At 44.0% G+C, this 15,669-nt stretch overlaps 1 pseudogene; it reads left to right on the forward strand.

The window, feature by feature from the left end:
* Positions 1 to 245: 245 nt before the first annotated feature.
* On the forward strand, positions 246 to 13,624 carry LOC120646420 (annotated as a pseudogene).
* Positions 13,625 to 15,669: the final 2,045 nt, after the last annotated feature.

Below are 15,669 nucleotides of genomic sequence, written 5' to 3' on the forward strand. Positions count from 1 at the left end.
ATAGCACACATGCCTATATATATGACCACTTGCAGTGAATAGAGAAAAAAATGTCATGGACTTGTCGGTTAGTCTCTGTCTGTGAGTCTATCCTATATAAGAGGAGCCTAGAGGCTGTGCTTCTTCTTCCTGATTGTGAGTCTTGATATGCATGATTTATACATAGCAATTTCACTGTAACCCTGTTTTCACTCTTCATTTCTTCAATTCTAGTTTTTCGTACAGTACTTCTTGCGGCAAATACTTTCAGCTGGTCTGCTGGAGCATGGAACCAGCTGCAGCATGGGTACCATGGGACCTTCAGACGGCCAATTGGACTATGGAACCAACTGCAGTATGGGCTCCTGGCATCCCTGTGGAGTATGCGTCCACTGAGATATTTGGCAGCTGCCACCAAACATCATGTCCCTGCTAGCTCTAAAGCAGAGCAGGTGGTTGAGTATGGAGCAGCTGCATAGAAGGATCAGATTGAGAAACCAGCACAAGAGTTTGCGGTTGATTTCAACAGTATGGAAATGAAGATACAAGATCCGATTCATGCATTCCAGGAAGCAGCGCACGAGTTTGAAGAAGATGTCAATATGGTGGAAATGAAGATCCATAGGTACCCTGCAATCATTCGAGCTCTTGGTGATCAGTACACAGTCCCAACAATTGTGGCCATCGGTCCTTACCACCACTACCAAGAGCATCTCAAGCAGGCAGAGAAGGTGAAGCATGTGGCTGCCTACCACTGCATCAAGGAGTCTGGCTGCTCAGTACAGGAGATGTACGATGCAGTCGTCTCGGTCGCGGACGATGCCCGCCGCCTCTACAAGGGCGTGATGGCAGGTATCAGCGACGACGACTTCCTACCTATGATGTTCTATGATGCTTGCTTCTTGGTGCAGTACATGCTTTCTTGTATTCCCAGTCACATCTCCGAGATGGATCCGTCATTGAGCGGTTTCTTTGGGTCCAACGAGAACGACATCGACCATGATGTCATGCTGCTTGACAACCAGCTGCCCTGGCTGGTGGTGAAGGCCATCCTGAGGTTCAGGCCCGTGCCCTTGGAGGTTCTGCATAATAGTTTGAAAGGCTGCATAATAGTTTGAAAGGCTGTCTGCAAGCACTGCTAGAAAATCTCTCATTAGTACCGGTCAGGAAACCCCGGTTTGTACCGGTTTCCCGACCGGTACTGCTCCTCCGGTACTAAGTGCACGCGCACTTAGTACCGGTCAGCTGGCCCGGTACTAAACGGCATGTTTAGTACCGGTTGGTACTAAACTGCTGGCCACGCCAACAGCTAGGCCGAGCAGAATGATTTTTTTTCTTTTTAATGCTTTATATTTGTTCTCTTTTCCTTTCAATTTCAATTAATTAGTATTAATAGTCGTACTCGCAGCGGTTTGTGTATTCGTACTCGTACTCGTATCTAGAATTCGTATTTGTATATGGAGCAAAGCAAATAAAAAAATTCTATACATACATGGATAAAAGAAATTATATACATACATGGATAAAAGACAATAATATTTACAAGTATGAATTCTCATAAGTTTTTTCCGACAAATTCTTCAATAATTCTAATCATCTGCATCGTCATCGGCACCGGCATCCTTCTTGCGGCGTTTGTTGAGTTTATCCGCTCGAGCCACACTTATCATTGGATCGGAATGAAATTCACCATTTGGATTTATCACCACATCCAACAGGAATCCACAGAGTGCTTCTTGAATTGCCCTAATTCTTTCCGGTTCGATGAGGTTCTCTTTCATTCTCCAAATCTGTCAACAACAAATAAACATCAATAGTTTCATTTAGTGCCTGCATGGAATTAAATACAAGAAATTGTTACTAATGTTATACATACTTCGAAGTTTTCTTGTGTCACCCTCTTGGTTTCTCTGCAAAAAAAGTGCATGTGCTCACATACCTAGTATCCGCAGAGGTTGGTTCCTTGGTTCTGTCTCAAACACTATATACATATATACATATATACATGTTATAAAATATTCATGCTATTTGAATAAATGAAAGTAGATGTGCGATATTCGTACCGGCTTGTTATGGTTGAATTCAAGCTCAGTTGGTGCTGACGCGACTCCTAATTGTGTTTTGAGGAACCGAGACCATGCCCTTTGCATGAGGTCTATGAGATTTTGATATAATTCTGGTGGCTTCCTCAAGGAGTCCCACACAGTAACTCGGGACCGATCAATTTCGATCACAAGTAGGATCCAGTGGAAACTGTTGATACATACATATGGATACAAGAAATGTTAGATATATACACTTATTGGCTAGTTGAAGTGACTCAAAAAGTGAAAGGACTCACTTGAAGTTGTACGGCAACAGAATGAATGTGCGATCGTGCTGCCCTTCCAAGGACATGACTAAATTATTCTCGGTCCGATTAGGAAATTGGCGTACACACTCCTCATGTATAACATTCGAATCTATGAAGCCAACGTTGTAAATCCCGATCTTCCGGCATTCTTGCATTTTCATCCTGCACGATTACAAATAAAAGGAGGGAATGAGAAATCTAAACGACTTAGTAGAGCTAGAGTATACAATTGACAGAAAACACTTACATAGACCATACACTAACGAGGGACTTGTCTAGGGCGTCTTGATTGAATAGAAACAAAAAATGGTCAAAATCAATCCAAATGTCATCCATTCCCCGATAGAAATGGGTATGTTTAATTCGAGCAGCTAGCATTATATACCCCTCTGCACATGATTTCAAGTACCACTAATGTAACTCACGCATTTTTGTTGGTAGGGTGTCAATCAACTCTGGCCACATCAGAGATTCCCCCAGTACAAATGGTTCTTTTCCTACCCCTTGGTGAAGCAGGATTTTTTCCAGACCTAGGAGCTGAGCTTTTGTGAGGTTCGTTTCCTTGACAAACTCAGCAGTAGCTTCATCCTCTTTTGAAAGCACTACTAGAGGGGGTACGCTTTGTTTGGGTTGTTCGCCGAGCTGGGGGGCTTGGTTGTACCTCCGATTACTCTTCTTCTCCCATGATTTTGTAATCGAGCGGTCGTAGTCCGACATCAGTGGAGGCTTTGGTTGGCACATCATGGATAGATAGAATTTCTTCGCTGCTGGATCCACTGGTTCCTTTAGCAGAGGCTTCTTTGGCTTCAACTGCTTGCGCACGTCTTCTTGCACCCAAGCAGTCAATTCCTCTGGAGTCATTTCGTAACCTGACTTCTCTGGCGCGGGCTTCTCTTTCTTCTTTCGTGCTTGGGTCTTCTTCGGCCTTGGAGGTGGCGGTGGCGGCACCCAAGCAGATTTCTTCTTCTTTGCGGGGGGGGGGGGGGGGAGGAGATGGCGGAGGCGGACTAACACTGGGCTCCCCGGAAGCGGCCGGTGACGGCGATGGACTAACGCTGGGGTCCTGGGCAGCGGCCGGTGACGGTGGATCCACACTTGGCCTCGGAGACCTTTGAGCAGCTGGCGGTGACCTCGGAGACGGGCTAGGATCTCTTCCTGCAATTCTTATGTACTGTTTCTTCCAACATATCCAAGTGTGGAGGGCCTGTCCTAACTCCTCTTCTCCATCGCCTCCAGGGATCTCTAGGTCGAGGTCTTCCCATCCATTCTCGACACGGTCAACCATGACTCTAGCATATCCTTCTAGGATTGCCATGCCATGGATTGTCCTGCCTTGAATGGGGACTTCAGCAACCCCGTGAGCGACTACTTTCAGTTTTTTCCTGAGCTGATATAGAAGCTCACAGGGGGTCCTCACGGTGATGTCGTCCATGGGGTAATGTTCCGCAACCGCTTCCTCTCGATCTGCGGCTGGGTGTTCCGTTGAAGCGATGCTGCTACGATGCTGCGAGCCGATGGGGCTAGTCTCTAGCTGAGCCGTTGATCTGGCTTCTGGTGGCTGCTGTTGGCTAGCTGTAAGTGCACCTTCGATCGAAGCAACCCGTTCTTCTAGGGCATGCACCTTCTCTGCTACTTCAGCCTTTTTTCTCTGTCAGCTTCGATACGTCTCTATGTCGCCACTGAAGCCATGCTTCCATGGAACTACGCCCATGCCTCGCACACGTCCTGTGTGTTCCGGTGTGCCAAGAGCGTACGTCAGCTCGTCTTTCTCTCTGTCCGACTTGAAGCTGCCTTCGGACACGGCCTTTAGTGCCACTTCGAGCCTGTCGGCCGCTTCCCTTATGGTATCGCTAGTGACGAACGACCCATCTTCCATATTCAATGAGCCTCCATGAGCATAGAAGTAATGTTTTGCTCGCAACAGCTAGTTGAAAGTCGCCGGTACGATTCCTCTGGCAACGAGATCATCTTCCATCTTCTGCCATTTCGGAATCGCCGACGCATATCCTCCTTGCCCAAGATGATGGAAGTGCTTCTTTTTGCTCGCATTCTCCTTGGCTTGGGCTGTCTTCTTCTCGCTATCCTCGAACGACTTGTACTACACGAATGCCTCCCAATAAGGACGTTGATTCTTGAAGTTTTTCTCGAAGTCCGGCGTGAGTCCCTTTCTAACATAATCTTTGTTCAAATTTTTCTTGAACGTCTGAAAAGCAATAGCCATCTTCTTCATGACCCAATCCTTAAACAATTGTTCTTTGTCCTCCGGAAAGGTGAAGTGCTGTTTGACATCTGCCCATAACATTTCTTTCTCGGTCTCGGGAACGACGTCAACATCGATATCTGTGGCTTTACTTTTCTTCCATAGCTTGAAGCTAATGGGAATGTGGTCCCTGACATAACATCCACATTGATTCACCACCGTCGTCTTCAATCCCTTCGGAGACTTTGGTTCACCGTTAGGATTCAATGAAGTGATAATAGTGTGCCCCTCCATGATTTTCTTCGACCCTCGTTTCCGTTTTGGTATCCTAGTCGATCCGGATGCCTAAAAAATATGTATTTAGTACGCATTGTACTTACATATAGAATTAATGCGTATGTTTATCTATATAAGCACAAATTGTATATACCTCTGCGCTATCATCTTGCACAGTCATTTGTTCTGTCTGGTTATCATCGCCATCGCCAGTATCGTTAAGGTATTGGCTGCCATCGTCCTCGGCAGCATCCTCTTTGTTGTGGTGCGTGCCCGTACCAATTATGTCCGCAAGAAAGGCCTCGTCGTCATCACGGTGAAAGGGTTCCATTTCGTTTCCTATGTGAATCAACATATGTTTGATATGCAATTTTGTACTAATTGACAATGTATAAAAAATTTACAAGTACACCTTCAATAAAGCCATACAACGCATACATGGACAAAATTTCTAAAATTTACATCATATACATCTTATATACAATGTGCTCTAGAATTTTATAAAATGTGCCCTGAATTTTCTAAGATTTTCAACTATTTTTCTACTGCCACCATTTTCTACTAATTTCAACTGTTTATAGTATAACAACCTAAAATTTACAAAGAAAATTACAAATTCAATAGATAAAGCTGTAAAAGACAAAATTTACATCATATACATGTCATAAAATACACAATTCAAAAATACCAAATAAAACAATAAATGTTAAGCCAGTAAAGACATGAAGTTTTCTACAATATTCAAGATTTTTGTACAATATCCATAATTACTACAAGATATAAATGTGAAGCCCGTAAAGACATGAAGTTTTCTATGTATATATCTACCAATTTTTTACAAATTTTTACAAATTTTGTACAAATTTCAACAAATTTACTATATATTGAACAAATATCTATAATTTTCTACAATTTCTACAATTTTCACTATTGTGTATCAATTTCTAACAAAAGTATGATCAAAGGGCCACTTGCCTTCCTCAAAACGCTGTTGCTGATCGGCGTCTTCAAAGTCTTGCTCATGTTGACCCTCGATCGGCGCGTCGTCTACACATCACACGAGCACATACAAGCAAACACATACAACAAATAAGAAACAATACACCAAACAATATAAACGGTACAAAAAGAGGGTATAAAACTATTCTACACGTTGCAAGGATCGCGTGAGCGCAAGAATCGTTGAAAACGGATTTAAAACGGTGAAGTTATGGCTAAAACAAGGTGCTAAGGCTTATTTGTAAAGGTTTTAAAACAACAGGTCCTAAAACATAAAGAAAAGGACTAAACTGGGATTATTTTTTTAAAAGGCTTGGACGGCGGGTTGATTTTAGAAAACCAGAGGGGTTCTTTTGCAAAAATGCCAGAGTTGACCGGCACTTGGCTGGTTGACTCGGCTTGGGACAGATCTGGACCCTTGGATCGATCGGGCGGCTGGTACGCGACGCGGCGGTGCGGGCGGCGGCGCAGAGCGCCGGCGGCTCGCCGGCGTAGGCCGAAATCGGCCGTCTGGGGCTCTTTTCGAGTGTGGTTTGTACGGGGAGTGAGCTCGCGAGATCGCGAACTCATTTAGGGGCTCGGACGGAGCGCAGAGGCGGCGGAGGGCTTGCGCGGCGGCGGGCGACTCGACGGAGGCAGCGGCGGCGTACGGAGGGATGGAGGCGGCGGCGGAGGGCTTGCGCGGCGGCGGAGCGACTCGACGGAGGCAGCGGCGGCGTACGGAGGGACGGAGGCGGCGGCGGAGGGCTTGCGCGGCGACATACGGAGGGACAGCGGCGTACGGAGGGGCGGCGGCGTACGAAGGACACCTCCGGATGATGTGCTTGCGCGGAGGAGGAGGCTGGTGCCGGAGGGGACGACGACGGGCGGCGGCAGCGCGCGCGGGAGGGCGCGGGGCCGACGTCCGCGGTGCTGGGCGGCGCAGAGGAGGCTGGCGCGGAGGATGGCGGTGCAGAGGGCCTCGGGCGACGCGCGTGAAGGGGGTCGGACGGCGGTGGCATCGTCGGCGACGGGCGGCGGCCGGCTTCAATCGATCTCGTCGGGGGGTGGGGATGGCGACGAACGCTATGTCCCCCAGGTTATATAGAGGAGGCAGTTTAGTACCGGGCCATGGTTGCGCCCGGTACTAAACTTCCGACAGCGCAGTTTAGTACCGGCTGGTGCCACGGCCCGGTACTAAACTGCCAAGTTTAGTACCTGGCCGTGGCACCAGCTAGTACTAAACGTCCCCAACAGGCGGGAAAAATTGGGGAGGCAGTTTAGTATCGGCTGCAACCATGGCCCGGTACTAAACTCCCAAAACGATTTTCCAGTTTTGTAATTGTTTTGTAATTCATTTTATGTTTTTTGTGCAATAAAATTCAATAAATGATTAAAAAATAGATATATGTACTATTTTCACCATGCAAAATTACATTATTATTATTAAACATACGTTAATCTTAATAAGTATTAGTCTTTGCACTAAATTCAAAGTATTGACACTAAATTTCAAATTTCAAATTCAATAAAAGCCTAGAAAACTAATGCATATGTTTAATATTTAAATATAAAAATGCATATATTTAATATTTAAACACTTAATTAATTGTATTGAGTTCAAAATTTGTTATATTAATGTGTCAAATGTGTTTTTAGTGTGTAAAGTATTATACAAATATATAAAAATGTATATATTTAATATTTAAACACTTAATTAATTGTATTGAGTTCAAAATTTGTTATATTAGTGTGTCAAATGTGTTTTAGTGTCTAAAGTATTATACAAAAGCATATATTTATTATTTAAGCACTTAATTTATCGTATTGAGATCAAAATTTGTTATATTAGTGTGTCAAAAGTGTTTTAGTGTCTAAAGTATTATACAAATGCATAAAAAAATGAAAAAATAAGTTTCAGAATCAAATCGATTGTAGGTTTACGCTCTGAACTCGTCATATTGAGTTCAAAATAAGTTTCAAATATATTACATCAATCACTTGGTTACAAGAACATGAAAGTATAACATAATGATTACACATCATTGTTTAATGGAATGTTGACAACCTTTCTTTTTACAAATGTCCCTTGGTCATGATCGAGGCGTAAGTAAGGAGCGTCCTCTTTGGACAACAGGATGCTAGGGTCAACATCAATAAAGAATGGAGGACGGTCGTCAAACTGATCAAAGTCTTCTAACTTGTCCGAAATGTCTTCAACTCCAACGATTTTTCTTTTTCCTGTAAGAACTATGTGGCGTTTTGGCTCGTCGTCGGACTTGACTTGATTTTTCTTAGGTTTGCTTGCCATGTCCTTCACATAGAAAACCTGCGTCACATCCTTGGCGATGACGAATGGTTCGTCTTTATATCCAATCTTTTTGAAGTCCACTATTGTCATTCCATACCGGTCTATTGTTACACCGTCACCTGCTCGGTTCACCCATTGGCATCGAAACAAAGGAATCTTCAAAGGGCCATAGTCAAGCTCCCATATTTCCTCTATGACACAAAAGTAGCTGTCCTTATTTCCATCATGGCCTATTGCATCAATACGCACACCACTATTTTGGTTCGTGCTCTTTTCATCTTGGGCTCTTGTGTAAAATGTATATCCATTGATCTCGTATCCTTGGTATTGCATGATTGTGGCCAATGGTCCCCTAGCAAGCCATTGTAGTTGTACATCAATCGTGCTGTCACCTATGAGTTTTCTTCTTAGCCAAACTGCAAAGCTATCTATGTGATGATGTGTAATCCATGCCTCAGACTTCCCTATGTTTTCATATCGGACAATATTGATGTGCTCATCCATATATGGGGCCACAAGGGATGAATTCTGTAGAACGGCGAAATTTGCTTTGCGGATTTCACTTTCAAGGATGTGCATAATAGATTTCTTACCTAGTGTGCCCATCATAGCGTGACATGGGGACCCCAATCGGACTAAGTTCATCAATGAAATCAACACAAAACTCAATGACCTCCTCTGTTCCATAGCCCTTGGTGATACATCCTTCTGGCCGAGAACGATTCCGAACGTACTTCTTTAAGACTGCCATGTATCTCTCGAAAGGGAACATATTGTGTAGGAATACAAGGCCTAAAATGTTTATCTCTTTCACAATATGAATCAGGAGGTGGGTCATAATATTAAAGAATGAAGGTGGAAAGACCATCTCAAAACTAACAAGACATTGGACCACATCATTCTGTAGCCTTGTGAGCTTATTTGGATCGATTGCCTTCTGCGAAATTTCATTAAGAAAGGCACATAGCTTCACCACTGCTAATCTTACATTTTCTGGTAGAATACCCCTCAACGCGACTGGAAGCAATTGGGTCATCAAAATGTGGCAATCATGAGACTTTAGGTTTGTGAATTTTTTCTCTTTCATATTAATTATTCCCTGCATATTCGAGGAGTAACCGGATGGTACCTTCATACTGTTCAAGCAATCAAACATGCTTTCCTTCTCCTCTTTGCTAAGAGTGTAGCTAGCAGGACGTAAGTAGTGTTGTCCATTTTCTCTCTTCTCAGGACGTAGGTCTTCTCGTTGTTTTGTTTCTTTCAAATCACGTCTTGCTTCTAGTCTATCTTTTGACTGCCCATACGTACCTAGGAATCCCAGCAGGTTGACGCAAAGATTCTTCGTCAAGTGCATCACATCGATTGTGTTGCGAACCTCCAGGACATCCCAATATGGGAGCTCCCATAGTATGGACTTCTTCTTCCACATTGGGGCATGGCCGTTTTCATCATTCGGAACTTGTTGGCTTCCACGGCCCTTTCCAAACACGACATGGACATCCTTCACCATCGAGAAAACACGCTTCCCGTTTCTGGTTCCCCTTTGAAATGTTTTCCTTTTCTTCAATTTTTTAGATACAAGTTGTCGGTTTCTAGATACAAGCTTTTAGATACAAGCTGTCGGTTTCTTCTAGACAATGAGTGTATGCCTGGTATCCCTTATTCGACTGTCCGGACAGATTGCTAAGTGCAGGCCAATTGTTGATGGTAACAAAAAGCAATGCTCGCAGGTCAAAATTCTCCTGTTTGTACTCGTCCCAAACACGTACACCTTCCTTCCACAGCAGCAACAGTTAATCAACCAACAGTCTTAGGTACACGTCAATATCATTGCCCGGTTGTTTTGGGCCTTGGATAAGCACCGGCATCATCATGCACTTCCGCTTCATGCATAGCCAAGAAGGAAGATTGAACATACAGAGGGTCACAGGCCATGTACTGTGACTGCTGCCCCACTCGCCGAATGGATTCATTCAATCCGTACTTAAACCGAACCTTATGTTCCTTGGGTCGTTATCAAAATCTGGGAAATCTCTATCCACGTTTCTCCACTGGGACCCATCCGCAGGGTGTCTCAGCATCTGATCTTGCTTACGCTCTTCTTTGTGCCACCGCATCAATTTAGCATTGGATTTATTTCTGAAAAAACGCTTCAAACGTGGTATTACTGGGAAATACCACATCACCTTAGCGGGAACTTTTTTCTTGACGGCCTCCCCGCCGTCCTCACCAGGATCATTTTGCCTTATCTTGTACCGTTTTGCATCATAGACAGGACAAGCATCCAGTTTCTCATATTCTTCGCCTCGATAGAGAATACAATCGTTAGGACATGCGTGAATTTTCTGTACCTCCAATCCAAGAGGGCAAACAACCTTCTTTACTTCGTATGTTGTAGAGGGCAGTTCATTTCCCTCTGGAAGCATGTTCTTTACGATTCCAAGTAACTCCTCAAATCCCTTATCGGTGACACCATTAGCTGCCTTCCACTGCAGCATTTCAAGTGTGGCACCCAACTTTTTAAGCCCCTGCTTGCAATCTGGATATAATAATTTTTTGTGATCCTCCAACATCTTCTCAAACTTCTTTGACTCCTTTAAAGTTTCACAGTCTCTTTGTGAATCCACTAGAACCTGACCTAATTCATCAGGTGGTTGGTCTTCTGCTGCATTTTCTCTAGCCTCGTCCATTTCTTCAGCATTGTCCATGGGTTCATCTTCAAAGGCTCCTGCTTCATATAGATGAGCCCAGTCTGCAATATTATGATCACAACTCCAGGTTCACCGTGCTTGGTCCAAAGAGTATAGTTATCCATGAAACCCTTTTCATAAATGTGGGCATGTAGAGTGCTCCTCTTAGAGTATTCCTTATTATTTTGGCAAACGCGGCACGGACAACACATAAAATCTTTCGATGACTTGTGGGCCTCCGCCGCATCAAGAAAAGACTTTAGACCATTAATCCACACCATGGTGCACCGGTCGCCGTACATCCATTGTCGGTCCATCGATCTACAATTTTGAATTAAGTAACAAAATTATTTTACTTGTATTCATATCATTTAAATTGGCACATAACATAATGAAATACAAAAGCTATTTTTGCGAATTTAACATTGACATACAAAATTAATAGAAGTCCAAATTAATAAATACATGTTGCAAAGGCTTTGTTTTAGGGTCACTTCCTCTAAAACCATCGAGGATTTCATTATTGGGACCAAGACCGTACTCCTTCACCGCGTCCTCATATATACCGCACCGCATTGTGGATATTGATTCTAGCCCCAAATATCAGAGTTTTCACCGAAGGATCAAGGTTAACGACATATTCATGATCCAAAACATACATTTTTTAATCTTCTCGATGGTTTCCATATGAGCCCCAATAAATACATTTTTAGAGTGCCAAAATAATACAACTAATTGAGAGAAATCTCTAATTAATTGAAATAAATCTCTATAACTCAAAATTATTTTGACACCCTTCAGTTCCAGAAGAACAATCTTTTCAATATCCAGAAACCATCTAGAAGAAAAAAACTTTATTTCGGAAAATGTATATGTCGGTAACCTCGACCCTGCGGTGATGACAATGTCTTTCAGGGGGACACGGTGCGGTACAAGGATGTCACCAATTGGCCAGTCGCAGCACCAACATTTCCGGTTAATAGGAACACAGCACTTGGCACAGGCAGCGTGCTTGTTGATATGCTCTCAGTGCAACAACGACCACGCTGACTGTGTCAAATGCTGTCTTTGTATCAATCGGAAGTGCTGGTGATGCGACCAACCGATTCGCGACGTCCATATAGCGCATAGTGTTTTTCCGAAAGGTAGTGTCATCACTATTGGATGGAGATTAACGACGTATACTTATTTCGAAATAAAGATTTTTTTTAGCTTATAGATAATTTCAATGTGAGCCTGAATAAATACATCACTAGAGTGTCAAAATAATCAATTCTTAATAAAAAAATCTATTATAATTCTTTCGTTAGTTCATTATAAAAAATTAACTATCCACATTATGGTTATATCTACTACAATCACATGTTTTGTCTACACTCATTCTAAAAATTTCTACTATCTACATGCTTATCTGAATCTAAAAAAAATGTCCTACGGTTATTTGTAATATATAGAAAATGATTGAAAAATATGTCTATAAATTTTTCATATTCAACCTAGCCAATAAATCTACTCCCACATTCAAGTCATCGGTTCTATATATCTGAAATCATTGCATAAATCAAAGAAATCATACTCATCCTCACTATTTCTAAAAGTCACAAATTTCTCTAACTACAGAGCATAAAATGAAGAATAAAAACTATGAATGAAGAGAGGATGAAGTTGCAAACCTTTGGCGTACTTGGATAACTAGAACACTCACTAAAACTAGAACAAATGGCGGCAACTCTCTAAGAGAAGGGAAGAACAACCCGAGCTCGAGCTTCTCTGGTGAAATGGCACTGGCTCGGGCTCGGGTAGGAAGAAGGGGGGCCAATTTATAGTGGGCGCATTAGTACCGGCTGGTGGTTCCAGCCGGTACAAAACTTTCACTAACTGTCGGTGGCGGATGTCAGAGCTTGTCGGTGGCGGACTTCAGTACCGGCTGGAGCCACCAGCCGGTACTAATAGGCTCCCAGGGCCACTGTTCCTTTGGCCCGGTACTAAATTTGCACGTTAGTACCGGCCAAAGCCGTGACCGGTACTAACGGCCGCGGACGAATGTGCGTTTTTCCAGTAGTGAAGACCGCAAGGTTAACAAAGAAGATCCTTTTGTCATGGATGATGGCTATGAACCACCACATCTTCTTGGCCTCCTTCGGCTACACGTTGTGGGCAGAAGCAAAGCCAACCTGAAACCCCCAAAGGAAACCGAGTCGATATCGGTTTCGGTTAGTGCCATCGAGCTTGCTGAAGTCGGCATTACGCTCAAAGCCAACAAAACTACTGAGCTCATTGACATGGGCGTCAAGAAGAAAGGGGCCCTGTTCTCCGAGCTCTACCTTCCACCACTGTCCCTGAACCGTTCACGTGCAAGCTGGCTCATCAACATGGCGGCTCTGGAGCTATGCACGATCTCATATCGCGATGATGATGACATCAAGGATGAAGATTCGGCAGTCTTGTCCCACCTCCTCCTCCTTGCCATGTTCGTCGACAGGGAGGAGGACGTGCATGAGCTGCGAACAAAGCATCTCCTGGAAGGAGGAGGAGGGCTCACCAACAAGGAGGCGCTTGAGTTCTTCACCAGCCTTCAGGACCTGCCCCTTGGGTCCTGCTACGTCCGCATCATGAAGGAGATTGAGAACTACAAGGTGAACAGGCGAGTGCGGACCAAGGTGCACGCGTTTGTTTACAAGAACAAGAAAACCATTGTAATGTTCTTCTCTGGCATTGGTGCACTTGTCAGCATCATAGGGACACTCAAGTCTCTTAAGGTCGCTTAACCTATGGTGGTTCTGTTTATATCCATTCTGCTTCTAGTTAAAGTTTCATGTATCGGAATGGGAATGTCATTGCAGCAAAATGTTTGCTCCATCTTTATAATCTTCTAATTCTCCAGTATGGTGTGCATTATTATCCATTTTTCAATTTCCAGATTGCCTTTTCCCCCTCTGCCAAAAGGTAAAATTATCCCTGCGGTTCTTTGTTGATAAAGGAAGCATTCAATTTAAATTGTTTCTACTACATGGCATGCACTCTTCTTATATACATGAGAAGTACTAAAGAAATTAAAGGTAAGTCTTTGGTTGAGGCACTCAATTTTTCATATATACTAGAAAGGCGCGTGGCTTTGCCGCGCAGGACATATAACTCGTATCGTAGTATTGTAATTGATACAGACTTTAGTTCATGCATATAACAATTATTATATTTAGGCAAATGCATATTTTTCTTCAAGGAAGTAGTTGTTATATTAAAATATGATGCGTTACCGTGGAGATAGCACGAGAAGACATAGAAAAATACTGGTACAATATTATATTTGTTGCAAAATAGAATCTTATATTGCTGACATACTTTGTGTATGAAAATAGTATCAGTATTAGAAATGACGTATTCCTATAGGGTTCGTACGTTTTTTTTCTTTACAAGAATAAGGTCTTAGATTGTGGCGGGTTAGTTGTGTAAGATATCGGGTTGACTTTCAGTAAATAGAAGGGAGCATTTGTGGAAATGAACAAAAGTGTTTTGAATTTTAAAATTTGCGCTACAACAAAGGTGTAGTTTCTAAAATTTTGAGCAAATTTTTTATTGAAAAACTTTTCATTTCAACTCGTTTTGGTGTTTAAAAATCCCGAGAGGACTAGGACGCTGGGTTAATTTTGTGAAAACTTAAGGTTTTCTTTGTAAATTTTCTTGAACCCGGAAGGTTATACTGCGGGTTGATTTTTAGAAAAGTTATGAGTTTTTTTGTGAAATTACATGAGAGAGGAGGCCTTACCATGGGTCGATTTCGTTAAAGGTTAGAAACTTTTTTGCAAAAATGATCAGAACTCGCACGTTTTGGGCCATCCGCTAGCTCGGCCGATCCAACGGCCTGGAACAGCAGGTGACATGGCCACGCTGGCTCGCCTTGTTTTGGTGCAGCTTCGCATCATCGCATGGTCTGGGCTGTGACAGTCATGGGTGGCATAGCAAAAGGTGACAGCGCGGTGAGTACTTGCTGGGTTTGTGATGGCCGGGCTGGTCTTCCTCTCGGCCTACTTGGTTGGGCTTGCTTCTCATGCCGGCTGAGCCATCCGATTCAACGGTCCCGCCGCGGCTAAGCCCAGCTACGAAACAAAAAAAAACTTCTCCGATTTCGAAACAAAGGAAACGGGATCCGCAATCAAAACGAACACGGTGGGGAGGCTCGCCATCAGTAGAAAGATCACGACGAACGAAGTCGAACGAATCCCCCCCCCCCCCCCCCCCCCCCCCCCGCAAAACCTCCAACCCCAGGCAGGCCACGAGCACGAGAGACGAGCAGGCGAGAGAACGATGGGCGGCGGCGATGTGGACCACGGCGTCGAGGGCATCCGCCGCGAGGTATCAGTAATCCCTAGCTAGCGTCTTGTTCCTCCACTGAGGAACTATCACCCTCAAGCCGCGCACACACGATCGTCGATCCCCCTGTTCTAGTGGTGCTTCAGCAGAATACTCCCATCGCAATGCCGATGAAAAACACTGATCCTGGCTACTCGGCGTGGGGGCATCGCCTCTCCCACCACCTTACACTCCTTTGCCAAGGACTCAGATATCTGAAAACCGCTCTAAAAGCAACAACATTCGCCCAGCCGTCACCGGGAATACCACTGTACCATGAGCGCCAGCTCAAGACCTCCAGGACCCTTGGCTCCTCTGCACCTTCCTGTCAACACGGACCATGCGCACCTCCTCTGCTGCTGCGCGCGGGCAACACCACCAACCAACCAACACGGATCACGCATAGATATGAGTATCCGTGCCGACGAATATTAAGGTAGAAGTCACATTGCCATGTGAAATATGGGCGAATGAGATATTTTATATCTAGTCTTCGAACTCATATATACCTGCTATCTCTGTCCCTCGCACG

This window comes from Panicum virgatum, chromosome 8K, assembly GCF_016808335.1.
Source record: "Panicum virgatum strain AP13 chromosome 8K, P.virgatum_v5, whole genome shotgun sequence".
Classification (NCBI taxonomy): Eukaryota; Viridiplantae; Streptophyta; class Magnoliopsida; order Poales; family Poaceae; genus Panicum; species Panicum virgatum.